The 15708-nt window shown below is 44.4% G+C and overlaps 1 protein-coding gene across 3 annotated transcripts in view; it reads right to left on the bottom strand.

The window, feature by feature from the left end:
- RIN2 (Ras and Rab interactor 2) overlaps window positions 1-13551 on the bottom strand; it is a 74642-nt gene extending 61091 nt beyond the window's left edge. For 2 of the 3 annotated variants that reach the window (XM_053939615.1, XM_053939621.1), the window contains exon 1: window positions 12770-12821. The gene's annotated coding sequence lies outside the window, so the exon portion shown is untranslated. Of the gene's footprint in view, window positions 1-12769; window positions 12822-13470 lie in introns of those variants that run through there. The other variant, XM_053939616.1, reaches the window with a different exon arrangement.
- Window positions 13552-15708: the final 2157 nt, after the last annotated feature.

Genomic DNA, 15708 nt, shown 5'->3' with positions numbered 1-15708 from the left:
AGCTGTGCCATATACACATCATGGGAGATGGAATGCCTAGACAAAATGTCTGCACTTATTTTGTGTTACTAGGAGGTTAAAAACCAAAACAAAACCACAAATCAAATCCTGCAGAGAAACACTCTATTTGCATAGTCTACTTCTTGCCTGTTAGAGGATCTGGTTGGGGGCAGAGGGGAGGCATGAATAGGGCAATATAACAGTTCTTCATAACCAAGTCTGCAGATAGTATAATGCACAGCATTGCCTCTACCTGACCTATCTGGAAAAATCAGGAGGTCATTTTAAATTCTCAAAATCATTTAAAATACTTGTACATTCCTCATAATGATCAGGTCTATAAGACTGGTTACAAAGAGTGTTCTATAAAATCCATGCACAACTTTTACCAACTATGCTCTGAAATACTCAGTTTTCTTTTTTTTTTTTCATACAACTACTGAACTACTGCTTATCTGCGAGACTGGAGAAGTGGAGGGATTCACCTTGGAGATGTTTTCTTTTTGAGGGACCAGGGAGTTCCAAATATTCAAATATTTAGAATCTACAACTTTGTTTCCAAATCTATGTTCACCAAACAAAAGAGAAAAGTCAATCATAATACATGACTCTGATAAACAGTTTTAAATGTTTCTTCTTCTATCCTATTTCTTTATGGAAAAAAACATTAAATAGTGAAAACAAGGTTATGACACATAGCAATGAAACCCAGGAAATTCAAAACTGACAGCTGTCGAAATATCTGCCTCAAGTTAATTCCACTCCCCTTCCTGTTTTCTATACATGCACCATGGGACTGGCAATGTCAGCCTCAACCAAACTTCATGGCTCGGGTCCCAACCTGTGTAGCTTCAAAGTCACGTAAGCATAGGTCACCCTTCCTGTCCTCATGGTGCTCTTCTTGATCCTCTGTCCAAGGACATTTGTTCCCTCAGATTTCTCCCTGCAACTCTTCCCTCTGATAATCCCATCACCTTCTGTCAACAGCTGACGTGTAAATTCATCAGGAGTGCAAAGGTTACTGCTGCTTTCCCAACCCTCTTCCCTTTTCCCATCAATAGCACCATCCTCTTATTCTGCTGACCTTGAGCAGCCCCAGACTCTCCTGCCACAGCCCCTACACCCAGTTTGCAGTTCACTCCTGCAGCTGAACCCCTGGGGATGAAGCCTCATGGCTTTGCCAGCTTCCTTCCCTGAACCTGTAAGGTTTCCATCCACCAATCCAATCCTCCTGCTTTTCAGTTTTCACTGTTTTGTACTTTCTACTAAAGCCCCTTTTTTCTACCTCTTTTTCCCAATCCACCTGCATAAGGATCCCAGACAGGCAGGATTTCATATTCATAGAATCATATAACAGTCTAGGTTGGAAGGGGTCCTGAAAGTCATCTAGTTCCAACCCCCATGCCACGGGCAGGGATACCTTCCACTATAAGGTGGACACCACACACGTTCCATACCACCTTCACTTTATGCAGGTTTGAGTAGCCTTCTCATCCCTTCCCCTTCTTCCATCACATTTGTTTTTAAGAAGGTGGACCAAGATCATCACACCCTAGTAATTCCCCATCTGCTTCTTTCCTCCAATTCCTTGAAAGGCCAGGACAGATAAAGGACAGCCCACAAATAAAGAGGGAGGAATTGATGCCACAGTACCAGCTGGCTCTAACAGTAAGGAGAAGAGCTTAAAGTCCCTCCCAGGCTGTCTCCTTCCAGACTAGGAGGAATGAAGGTCCTCCCTAGGTTTTGGGATGAGCACTTTTCCCTCCTCTAACTTCTTTTTGATCCCCCAGTTGAATGGTGGATATCATCAAAACCAAACTTTCCTTCCTCAGCAGCATCACCAGTCACATCAAAACCCATTTGATTAAAACTAAAAAGTTTCTTCTTACTCAACTGGATTAATGAGTTCATAGAAGCTCTTAGCAGGGGAACTCCTGAAGAAAGAAGTGGGGGTGTTTAGTTCTTCTCTGTTAGTTTGCTTGTGTAAACAATTTGTTTTCTCTCTCCTGGGACACTCTGTTTTTAAATAGGCTTTTTAGAAGGGAATAAACCTCATTTGCTGAAATGGTGAAACTGGGTCCAAGTACTACCAAAAGCAGTGCATTCCAAACACATTGGTGACTCCACATATTTACTGTACTGTATGTTATGCACATAGATCAGACAGTCTGTTGGTGTCACTTTTTTATCTTTCGGATCTGAACCAAATGCAATCAAACCCAGAAAGTAAAGCAGCAGTCAGGTGACAGGCTGTTTCCTAGGGTTTAATTCTTGCTGACACACTGGTACCAAAAGATTCCCATGACTGCCAGCAACAAACATTGGCAACCTTGTGTATGGGGAGCTCAGACTAAGTGTAGTGAGATACACATTTACTTAGTCCTTTTAAAAATGAAAAATTAAATTGTTTAACAGCTAGTAAATTCCATCACTCTTGTTCTGCAGATAATAAAGAGGAAGCTGCCAATAGGTGAAAATACTTCTTAGGTTACACAGTACAGTTTCAAGACTTAATACAGAATTAGTTTATTGCTTGTACACCTGGTGCCAGTTATTTTTATGCAGCTTCTTTGTATAAATTCAACAACTTCCAGGTCTATCAACCACTTTTAATACAAACACCAACAAGTCCATTTCTGCCTTCTGTACCTCAGCTATGACGTATCCCCTGCACAAATGCAAACCCATGTCCCTGGGGAGTCACAAATCTCTCGAGTAACTTGACCTGCTGTGACTGAGCTAGGAGAACTCAATCCAGCCCTAAAATTAATCTTTTTGTTCCCAGTCAGTCTATCTTTGTTCCAAAACCACAGCACTAAAGGGCAAATCAAGGAGAAAACAAACATCTTCCGCAGTTTGTGGACCATGACCTCAAGTGGCCAGGACTGCTGTCCTGCATCTCTTCCTACTTGCAAAGTTCTATTCCTGCCTACTGGAGAAGGTGAACATGAACAATGCCCAGCAAGGAACTGGCATCAGCTTCCCCCTCTGCTTTGTCCATCCTGCCAATGATGACTTAGCCTAAGTATTGTAAAATGCAGGCAAACCCAATGGGAAGAAATGATGATGTCCAACATCAGTTCAGAAGGCTGAATGATTTCTTTATTAGAACTATGCTATAATACATTAATATACTATATAAAGGAAGATACTAAAACTACATACCTACTTTTCTAACTACCATATATAACTAACAACTTATGACCCTGTTCTCCAGTCCAGACACAGGTGGATCTGATTCGCCATTCGGCTCAAACAATCCTCACCAGAATCCAATCAAGCAATCACCCAGGTAAACAATTCTCCAAATACATTATACGTAGGAAAAACAAGGAGCAGAAATAGAAATTGTTTTCTCTTTTTTTCTCTCTGTGTACCTCTATGAAAAATCCTGAGAGAGAGAGAAATGTGCTGCCATACCTAATCTTCCTACCACTGCTTCTGTGTACAGCAAACACTGGCTGCCCTGTGCTACTAGCACTGTAGAATTCTGCAGCAGGAGTTACTTGTTTGAAACCTGCATGTTCAATGAACTGCTGGCAGTTTCTGCTTGTTAATCTCTTGATCAGAAATAGATTCCAAGCCCAGCAGCACCTTCAAACAACTATCATGTCTCTTAGCACCTTCCCGCACAAAAGCATCTCTGTCCAATCTCCTAAAACACACAGTAAATCCACACAGAAACATTGCACAACACATTTCACACCTAAACATGAATTACACTATCATACTCTAGCCTGAAAAAGTAACAGCTCAATTTACCATTCTACAACCACCAAGGCTGTAATGTAAGAAAGTCTCCCTAAGAAATTATAATTTTGCCAACTGCCTCAGACATTTACAGGCAGCCTTGCAAGATCTGACCTTTAAGTGATGACCATCCTATGTGCAGTTTGGAGTTAGCCTACACTTACACACCACAAGCTCAGGGATTCAATGGCAAGGACTCTATGGTGCAGGTGCTCTGCTGAAATGGATCTGCTAGAGAAACATCTAAGCCTTGTTGTGGTGAATAACTATTTGAAAGGCAGGGAAAAGACCACAGCCTAGAAATGGGTGCAAATAGCCAAGCAAATAACCATGTTGCCTTCAGTTAAAAGCTGGCCAGCTTGAGACTGACAACTGACAACCAGGTGTCTGTGCTAGCCACCAGACAGTGGATGAATAGAAGGAAAGGATTCCATAAAATGCTGAAAAGAGTCACCCTGAAGGCGTCATACACAATCAACTTTGCCAAAACTTTAAACGAGCTAGTCTTTTTCACAGTTTGTACATTCAGACTAAAAAGGTCAGAGACTATGTATACAACCTGTCAGTGACAAGGCCTGATGTTTTATCTTTGTCTAGACCTCTCCCAGTTTCCAGAGTTAAACATGGTCTGTTGGCCTGAATTAGTGCTACTTTAAGAAAATGTATCAACCAGGAAAAGCATGAACAGAGAAAAACTAATGGACCATTCATAGCTAAAATTCGATATATAGTGTGTAAACACTTTGTTGGATGGAAAGCTTACTGGCAAATGAGGTGAACCTACAATCTACCTTTCTTAAATTTCTTTTCCTTCTAATGCACCACATTTCAGCAAAATGTTCCAAAGGAAGATTTCCATTAGCAAAATAAAGGTTGTCTTGCCATTCTGTTGGGCCTAAGGGCATGCCCTGCCTCCACACAGGGCAAATGCCTGTAACCAGCATTACAGTCTGATCCCATGAAGCAAAGGAAATATTCCCATGGACAGAACTGTGCAGGGAACACAATACCCACCCTCATGTGGTAATTGGAAGGCCCAGGAACAAAAACCCCAACAGTCTTCTCATCGTGATTGCTGCATTGCCTCCTAGCAGCAGTTTTAACTAAACTGATGAACACAGGCCTTTGTGAAGGAAAAGGTGGTATGAAACAACATCTTGATATTGAGACTACTTTCTTCAATTCACTGTTTCCAAGTTAGTCTCAATCCAGCAATCCTCAGCTAAACATTACTTCCCAGCTAACCCCAAGGCCCAAGACTTTCTTAGTTTTACATTCTGCACTCAGGTGATGCAGCCAAAAGCCTGCCAGGAACATTATTAAGATTATATAAGCTAACATTCTTCTAGTCATGATTAGAATATTGATAGTAACTACTGAAAAACAACTCTGTATGTTACCACTGTATGTTCTTAGAACACATAAAACAATAAAAAGCAACACACAGAGCATCAGTGGAACTGCCACATTATTATGCACTACTTGCCCTGAATAAACCTTAATTAAAAGGTTGAATTTAGACATAGCTCTCAGGGTATAGCTTCTCATACTAAAAAGGAGAGAAAAAGCAGCTGCCTCCTCCAGCTCACTGTGGAGTAGTGAAAACCATGGTTCTCTGTGATGCAGCAAACAGAAAGCCACCAGCAGCCCAGGAAGGCACCCAGTATGTCTGCCAAGAGAGTACACCACTCCAGCAAGGATCAAATCACACAGGATCCAGCTAAAACATGTCTCTGGCTTCCAGAGCTGTTGTAAACCACATGGAAATACACCATAGCTATTACGGTGTATCAACATAAGTGATAGCTAACATATGCCCAGGCATTCATGAAACACCAAGGGATGAAAAAATATTTTCCATATAAACATCAAAAAATGAACCTGCACTATAACAAACCAAATACTTACTTTGACAGATCATCATCTTCTAGCAAAAAATTTGCAATAAAGGTAAACATTTAAAGAGAAATACTGCAAAACAGATGCTGAAAATATCTTTGTAGGGCTTCCTGCCAAAGTGGAGGAGCTATGCATCTATCAGTGTAACAAACATGAACCGAGAATTTTTATGGAACCACTAAATGGAAACTTTGAACTATCCAAAGGAAAGACAGGTGCTCACTTTATGGTGAACTCATTTTTCCCTCTGCTAAAAATTCCAAGCACTACAGTTGGCAGAGGATATACTACATAAATGAAGAGCACCAACACAAGTTAGAAGTGAGCCTTTCTACCTGTAATGAACAGTTTCCACGTGTTCCCCAGAGACGCGGGCAAGGTCTTCTTAGTTCCCATGGCAACACTAAAAAAAACTACTAACTCTAGCTAAGTACCGATATTGAAATGCTAATTAGCTAATTGCTCCGTTTGTTTTCTCTAAACTACCTAGAGATAACTGGCCTCCCACCCCTCCACGCTGCCATTCTGGGACTAACATGCAAATAAAAAAAACTTAGAATCATGGGAGTATTTTTAGGAGATAAAAAGGACTATAAATCAAAAACTGAACACAGTAGAGGAGTCTAGACAAATGCCCTAGCTGAGGAAGAGGGAAACACATCCCCTGATTGACTTTTACCCATCGCCATCACCTAAGCAAGAATAGAGTAGGTTAGGCTGTGAGAAGCAGGGAGACAGAAGCAGAGAGAGAGAGAGAGAGAGAGAGAGGGAGCCCTGGTGCTGCCACCACGGAAGGAGTGGGGACAGCTGTTGTTCTGGACTTCAGCAACAGACTCTGCAGGCCATGCCTCCTCACCCTCTGGCCACCGTTGTGCCACAAAGAAAGAAGAAGGGACAGCTGCTGCTCTGGACTTCAGTGACAGACTCTGCACGCCTCCTTCCTTTCGGCCGCCTGGGAAAGCTACAACCGCGGGGGTGAGCTCCATGTCGAGCCCCCTGCCCAGCTGATTTTTTAATAAAGAGCTGAACATTAATAAAGGCATTAGCCCTGTTCATTTCACTACCTAACTCCTCAAATATTTCCTGAAGTTCCAGTTACTTAAAAGCAATTTCCAAAGACTTCACCAGCAATTCCCAGCTCTAACACACATTCAGAGAAACACTTCAGGATAAGTTTTACGGCACCTACTATTTAAATCAATCAAGTTCAAGTCCCCAGCACATTTTCTACTTCCACCTCCCAAAACTGAATTCTCATAAACTTCCAAAATAACCATCATTTTAACAGCTGTATCTAGATAAAACTAGTAAAACCAAAGTAAAAATTTAGGGATATGCTGTGGCACAGGTGCATACACAACTTAAATAACCTAGAGCACCTTAAAGGTTCCCAGTCATGAATCCAGACAGTTGTGGCCCTTAGCAAACACACCACAAGAACCCTGCTTCCTTCTCCTAAGTTATTCAGTGTGTGTCCAAAGGCTGATTTTTATTCTTGCATTAACTACCAAGAACGCTGTGAATAAATTATTCTTTTTTAAATCCCCAGCTGTAGCTAAAATAGTTTATTATAACATTTACTGGGGGCTGAAATTTCATAGCTGCCAATATCTAACTGCTTTTCAAAAAAATTACAGTCTCAGCAAGTTATACAGCATAAAGCATGCCAAGGCCCCAGCTGGCACAAGGATGCATGTTTATCTTTTTGAAGGTTATGGTTTTGGTTTGTGGCTGCATTAAAAAGAAAAAAAAAAAAAAAGAGTTAAAAAACTTCTTTACAAAAGACGGTGAGCAGTTTCCCACACAAGCCAGATCCAAAACTGACAGCAGACATCCCCAGGCCTCAGTACAGGCCTTTTTTAATTCCCAAGTTAGAATTATCAGAAGGCTCACACAACCAGCACAAAACTGGAGTACAGGGCAGCACCTTGCCACACTGGCTCAGGCACACAGGTTAGGCTGGAACACAACAGCTCGGAATTCCACCCACTGCTCCACAGAAGAGAACCCCCCCACACCCCCCCCCCCCCCCCTCTCCCGTGCCACAGCATCTGGCTTTTGCACTGAGTGCCTGCAGGGCAGCAAGACAATAAAGGGTTGCTTGTAAACAGCATTTCTCCAGGCACTGGCTCCCTGTGCTGCTCTGACCACTCACTCAGATCTGCCTTCTTCCATTCCCATGTGCTCCACAGCTCCAAGACCTCACCTGAACCAGGGAGCCAAATACAGGTTCCCCTTGCTTTCCATACATTCACTCTCAAATGCATTTAAAGACACATCTTAGCATGTGCTCAAAAATCATCATCCATTAGGAGGAAATATTAAGCAAAGGATTTAGAGGAAGACAAGGCTACAGATCCACTGTCAAGAATGAAATGTCAGCATATGCAATACACATCAACCATGAAAGCAAAACCAGTAAGGTTCTGGGTTATTTTCACGTCGCAAGCATGTATGTTTAAACAAAGTCAGCACTGAAGAGCTCTGGAATTAATTCCTGGAATGCACAGATTTCTATTTAGCAAATACAAAGTAGAAGCCAAAACCATCATTTTTGATACAAAAAAGCACAAAAGAACCATTTAAAAGTCAAAAAAGTATGTGGCTATTGCGTTTTTTTTCTATACAAGCCACTTGTGAGACCTTGTTTAGAGCACTGTATTTAGTTCTGGGCATCTGGCCAGATGACATTCACATTCTGGAGCTGGTGGAGTGAGGAAAAAGAATAGTTTTGGGGTTTTTTTTTGAGAAAAGTCCCTCAGAAAAGAGTTGTGTCTGCATCTAAGCATGTACATGTAAGACTGGGGAGGTGACTTAACATGTCTCACCAGAGTCAATCTGCAGTGCTCTGCCAGTTGTAAAGGAGCAACAGCAATTTGCAGCAAAAGATTTGTCCTTTCGTTTCTGAATACCATACAAAACAATCCAGTGCTTACAGACTTTTCAAGACTCAAAGACAGCACTTGCTTATGTGCAAAGCAGGGCTTTTACTCTTCAAAGACAAGTTACAGATAAGACATCTTCCAAGAACATTCATTTATACAGCTGTCTCGAAAACCCTGTTCCAAGATCAGGAGGAAAAATGTCATTTTCTCATCGTACCCTCACATTATACACAGTGTTCCTCCCCAGACCAGAATCCTCCCCAGTGCAGCATCATTACCTGTTTTCTCACACAACACCCAACACAAATGGGTGCACTAATTCCGAACAGTATAATGACGATTACATACTACAAAATACTGTTATTCCTGCCAGAGGATTTGTAGGACTCCAGGAACTTCCTTTTGCTATTTTCACTCTATCATGGTGAGATCTTCATAATCCTCTCCCATGTTTATGCTGATGGCAGAATCCTTACCAGCTCCAAAGGAAACAGTACAGCATTAACACACCACAATTTTCAACTGAGCTAATTGTTTAGATCAAAACTTCCAAAAGACCAGAATGAACCTTAATGACAGAACATGACTGCAGCTCCACAATTTCTTTTCCATTATGTGTAGTTTCATTCTGCTCATCTCAAGGTACAAACATGGCTTTAGCCATCCCGCAAAATTTTCAATTTTACTTTAAAAAGTAAACAATGGGTTCTATGTATGCAGGCTCATAAAATCAACATAAGGCAACTAAAAGTTACATGGGTAAAGCCAAGCTCTTGGGCCTGATTCAGCATTCACAATAGCACAAATTCAGAAGCAACTCCCTTGAAGTCAATAAAGGATAAAACATACTGTCAACAGAGGAGAACTAGGCCTACCCTCCTTTGACTAAAGCATGATCCTCATCAAAAATGGACTTCATAAGCATGAGAGAACCTGGGAACTTATGCTACATTATTATGCTTTTTGTTTTGTCTGAAAACTTCAGGCAGCTGAAACAGGCAGCTACAAACACTTCCATGCAGAGACTCTTGCCCTGCCTGCTTGGGCAGAGAGCAGCAGCATGCACTTTACCCACACTTTTCCCAGCAGTACAACACCCAAATGACAAAAGGACCTGTGCTTCTGCACTGCACAAACCTCTCCCTCTGTCTTGCCAGTCACATCATCAGCTGACACAGGAGATGCTTTTTGGGGCAGAATGCCCAGTGTGGAGGCAGCCATGGACTGCTGTTGCTGTGCCTAGCAGGTCCTTCACCACCTTTCATTTCTGCAGCAGCCTTGTAGAACAAGGAGGCAGAGAAATGACTGTATGTGTTTGCTTTAGGTCCTTGAAGCCAAATTCACAGGCTGAGTTAAAGCACAGCATGTCTCCCCTGCCTGGCAAGGATCTCACACAGGGCCAGGACTAAAAGCAGGATCAGACCATGTACACACTTCAGACTCTACAGCCAAGAATGCAAAGCAGCAGCAGCTGCCCTTTCACAAACAAACCATGTCATGGTACACAGCAGTGGAGACAAAGAAAATTCCATGTCCCTGACAGCTCTTTCTACTTGTCCTGCTCTAGCTGCAAATACTCAGGACTCCGAATATGTATGGTAAGGTGAACCAGAGCACCTCAGCACTGGTTAACTGCAGGTGGTAGAGTATCAGGTACCAGTAATGTCCACAGTAGTCCTACTCTGGATCACAAGCACCATAAATGCTAAGAAGCATCCAGACCTCCTTTGTAGCTGCCATTAATGTGCTCCATGAGGAGACAGAGAATAACTGTATTGCATTAAGTGTCTTGATGTAGCATTTAATGTGTTAGGGGAAATTTATTTTCAGTGCTCTGAAGTAAGACCTGTATTAAAAAACTAGAGCCTCATATCCATCCAATTAATACTAAAACGTTTCTGTGTTTTGCTACACAGTGATTCAATGTAACACAGGGTACTAAATATTCAGTTACACTTCCAACCCCTCTCCTGATAGGCATTACCGATTGAATGGTGACTCAAACCAAAAAAAAGGTAACTGGCATGCTTGACTCTGCCTAGCATTGTCTCCACAGCAACTCTTCACTGAGGAATTTTAGAGGGTTTTTTTGAGACACATCTTGAGAAATCTCCAATTGCATATTAGAGGTACGTAAAGCCTCTTACTCTTAAACCTCTTACTCTTGAGATCTGTATGGTATGCAAAATATTTCTTACAGCCACAGGCAAGAGCTACACAACCACAGAGCCTGCAATACATTTGATCACAGAACCAGTTTTCTGTGTGCTGCATCACCGATGTTTTTAGTCACTGTGTCTGCAAGGTAAGAGCATGATTTTGCTGTTTATCTCCTTTCTCTTCCAGATACAGAGTCTCTTAGTTATCCTACAGAAACAATAAACTGTGGCTGCGGTTTAGTGAGATGTTAAGAAAAGACCCGAGTCCATATCTACTTGATACAGTACTCCATCAATCCCCTGCTGCTGATGGGAGATTAATTACCTCACTTATGACTACAATGTGACACCCACATTATTCTCGTACATTAACAGCAGCTCTTTAACTACTATAGTAACAGCACTGTTCTTTTCTTTTCAAGGCAGTAGGTCCTCTCCGAAAAAAATTCAGTCACCCTACTGATCATTCAGTCTCTCAGTAGCCACTGCTTGAACTAGCTTTAAAAACAACTCAAAAATGTCCCAATAGTTAAGTAGTTAAGAGCTAGTCTTCTTCTACGCCAAGAGCAATAGGAGCCACTCGTCCTGGTCCTGTCAGCCACACACCAGAACACCTGTCCAGCTGCCCACTCACCAAATGCCTCAGCAAGGTGGGAGGAGGGGACACTGGAGCAGAGTTTCACACAGACACCAGAACTACTTTCCTAGACGTGGAGTGAGAGACACTGAGCTAGCTGGGAGTGCAACAGGGTGACAGAGTGATCTACCACAGTTCACTCACAAGAGCTCCCCAAGACACTGTATCCAGCTGCACCAGCAGCAAGGGCTGCCAATAGACCCCTGGCCAGCATAGCCTCATTCCACTTCCTCTTGCTAATCCAATTAAATAATCAAGCCCTAAGGAATGAACTGGTATTTTTGGAGCTAAACAGATCTGTAACTAATGAACCTTAATATAGATCTGGACTGAGGAAAGTCAAGGGCTTGGTTGCATGGCTATACTGGCATGCTTTTACCACAACAAAACACAGAATTACTCATGGAACCAGTGCAGACACAGCTGAATTGAACACAGAGCTGCTGTGGAGCAGCAGAGTCATGGCTGTTGAGCCCTTGCCTTTCCAAACATTGCCCCATCAGCATTCCAGCCCCCGCCTAGCAAACACACACCTCTTCAGGTACCATCAACTCCACTCACCCAACCAGTTCCTCAGCTGTTACCCCAAGCTATCCTCTGAGGGAGAAAGGGCTCCGGCCAGCACTGTCCTGTTTACCCCCGGGGCTTCTGCTGTCACGCAAATACCTGGTGGAAATTCTGTTCTGCTCACTCCTCATCAACTCAGCTGGGCTGGTAAAGGTACATAAAGACGTTCCTTATTTAACAGGTCTTAAGAGTTACACTTTGGGAAATCAGCAAATAAAACAAAGGAGAGGCGAGTAGCCTGAAAAGATGGGAAGACGAGCACACAGAGGACAATACACCGTCTGCTTTTCTACATCTACCAAATCATACCTGCGTGATCTAAAATAAACTTTTGATATAATATTTACAAGGAAACATTTCAGGAGAGGACGCAGCCAGACATAAACCACATCCCCGCGTTTTATGTCCCAGGAGCCCACACTTCAGCCAGCAAAAGGAGCAGATGCCCGGACTGAGGACTCCTCGTGGAGCAGGGGCTGGACTCCTGCCCACGGCGGGCACTGCCACGGCAGTGCCAGGGCCGGGGCCGTGCTACGGGATCGCACCGCACTGCACTCCCCTCACGCGAGTCCAGGACACCCGAGGGGACAGGGAGGCGGCGGGACGGACACCAGCAAGGTCCCCAGCCCGGGGCCTGCGGGGACCGGCCCGACCCGGCCGCCCTTGGCTGGGAAAGGGCAGAGTCTTGTGAGAGCAAGGCGAGGACAATGCTGCCCCGCGGCACCGGTGGCTGCCCGGGCTCGGCTGGGCCCGACCCTCCCGTTCCCGCGGCGCTTTCGCGGGGGCGGTTTTGATCGGGCCGCACGGACAGCCGCGACCCCCGCACGGCCCAGGGCCCTTCCCTCACTTGACCTCATCTCGCTTCGCCTCACCTCGCCTCCCGCGCGTCGGTGGCAGCGCAGTCGGAGCCGTCACAGCCGGCCGGGCCGGACGGAGTAGCGGGGAGGGGCCGGTTCTGCGCCGCCGCTCAGCTGCCCCCGGGCCCGGCCCCTGCGCATGCGTGTCTTCCGCGCTGCGCGCCGCCCCCGCCGAGCCGTGCAGAGACCCTCTGGGCACCGGAGGCGCCCCGGCTACGGGGTCGGGCAGGGCAGAGCCCCTCAGGATACTGGGGACAGCCCGGGCACCGGGCCGGGCAGGACAAGCCCCTCAGGGCACCGGGGACACACCGGCACCTGCATGTGGGGCGGGGTGGCCTCACAGATGTCTCCAAATCACCAGGACCCGTGCGACGGGCGCAGTTTTCTGACTTGGGCCAAAGAAACTGGTGAAGATCATTCGCAGCCTCGATGCTATTAGGCTGTGTATTTTCCACAGCTCATTCCAAGATGCGTTTCAGTGCAACTTATCTCAATAACAAAAAACAATGAGAGCAACATTTCCTTTCCATTCTGGCAGCTGCCAGCAGTGCCCATTAAGAATGCCAGTGACCACAGTGAGGAGTGGCTGCCGTGTCAAGCCTAGTTGCAAACACGTTTATACACATTCATAGACACACCACAGTGGCAAAATCTGCTTAAAGGGGGTATAAACAATTCCAAAATCGAGACCATTAAAATGAAATGTGAATGCTTACCTAGCTTTGAGGAGGCAGGACAAAGGAATGCTGTCTCATGTCCAAGAGGATTTTTATATTAATCCATGGCTTCCATGAAAGCTCCCATTTATCTTCAGGCCCAAGAGCCCTGGTTGGCCCTGCTGAGCAGCTCCTGTTGCTGCCATGCAATTTATAGCTGCTTTTTGAGAGAGGCATGAACTCTGGCATGAGTTGGAGCAGTCCTGCTTGACAGTTGTGGCAGCAATGCTGAGTTCTACAAGGTGTCTCCAGGGCCACTGGCAATGGCTCCACCTGCATGAATATCACACAGAACTGGGACATTAAAATGCATTTATTAAGAACTCTATTGTGACTGACTTTTCAGTCCAATGGGAGCTGCTGGTGTTTATTCAGGAGCCTAAAACACTGAAATGAAGTCCAGCTTTGCAGTGCCTGGTTTGGTAGAGCCATCAGAGTCCTTGGCTACCCTTTTACAGAGAGAATGGAAGACACTGCTGCTCCCCTCTCCCTGCCAAACATTTGAGAGCAATGAAGTGAACTGCTAGCCACAGAAGAAAACAAGACCAGAAAAGGCAGCCAAGAAGAGGCAGGTTAGGACATAGCCAGCCCTGCCAAACTGGAGCAGAACTGAGCTCTAAGGCCTGGAAAAAATTCACTGGAAAAGCCTCTGCCTTTGAAGAATTTGAGATATAGCGTGAAGTTTCATGGCTTGTGTTTCTTATTTATCTCTGAGACCCCTATCCTCAATCCAGCTGTGAGATGGGCTTGGCATGGTTTCCTGTGCATACAGTAAGCCTGTAGAACAGCAGGGTTTGGGGGTTTTTTTGCAAGCTCTGAACAGCTGGACTGTATTTCCCATCATAATGGTGTGGGTCAGAGACCAATTTGTAGGCAGAAGGATTTAAGGTGGGATGCCCCTGAGCACCTGACTAGTCTGGACAAGACCAGCATACAGTGTTCCCCAAGCTGCTGCTTTGCTGTGTTATAAACCATGGACAAGTGAGGGAAGCTTTCCCATAGAATTTGGGGTTGACTGGGCCAGGGCAGTATGTACTTTAGCTATAAAAATCATGTCCCAAGTTCAAAGGAAAAGCGTGTTACCAGGATGGATCTTCAGTGTCCTGAGAAGATGTCACAGGGAAAGAACACAGACTTGCTTATCTACTGTCACTCGATGGCAGCTGCAACAAGGAGCAGAAACTGTTAATTCCTTTGGCCAGCTTCTCTCATGGCAGCCAAGATTCCTGCATCAAGACACTTTCATCTTGCTCTGGCTCCTGCCCTAGACGCCTGTCACACTGCTGTGAGCTCTGCGGGAGTGAGAAGAGAAACCACAGCATAGGAAAAGACAGGAGTCGCTTGGATCTCTCTCCTGTGAGCTGAACACATTGCTGCTGCACCACAGGAACAACTGTGCCATCTCCCAGCCATGAAGGTCCATCCACCCCAGCCTCCACAAACAGGTCATGTCCACCAATGACTTCAGAGTGACCTTTTCTCACCTGAAAACATGATGTATGTTTCATTTTATAGCATGTGATAGCTATTATTTCAGTGCATTACAAATCTGACCGTTGGCAGCATTATGCATATTATACTTTTGGCTTCGAGCTGGATTTCTTTTTCTGATTTGCACTCAGCTGTTGCTTATAGCAAGAGAGGAGGGAGATAGGAATCAAACTGCATGAAGGAGGGACAGCAAAAACTGCTTAAAACAGACCAAGATGTTTTGTTTAGTTATCCTGATTACCTTTTCATATACTGTGAACATATCAAAGAGAACATAATTACACACATACAAAGAAAAGAAGCCACTAAAAAAACCCACTAATGAACAAGTGAACAAAACCCAACAGAACTGAGCCAATTCGTTTTTCTGCAAGCCTAGTTTTTTTGTAGTTAGGCTAGTATTGGGATCCTGAGTTGTTCTGTGCTCTGTTCTGTTGCCCCATGATATACAGTGAGGCAGAATCTCTCCTTGTTCCACCTCTTCCCTTTCTCTCAGCCTTGTCCCATGAAGGTAGATCTGGCCAACAGCTAAACTTCCTGACCATCCAGGAAATGAAAAAGTGGAAAAGCTGCATAACTGTATTTCCAGCTCAGCAGCACTTACTTTTTACCTCCCCTCTCTTTTAATTTCAAGGTTTTTTTGACAACAGTATTCAAACAAAATGTATACTTATATGGGGATATGCAAACACTTGGACATCTCAGTTCCCAAAGAAGGTGTGCAGCAGAAGCCCAAGTTTCTCAGAA

Source organism: Vidua chalybeata, chromosome 3, assembly GCF_026979565.1.
Source record: "Vidua chalybeata isolate OUT-0048 chromosome 3, bVidCha1 merged haplotype, whole genome shotgun sequence".
NCBI lineage: Eukaryota > Metazoa > Chordata > Aves > Passeriformes > Viduidae > Vidua > Vidua chalybeata.
This window is presented reverse-complemented; position numbering and strand designations above follow the sequence as displayed.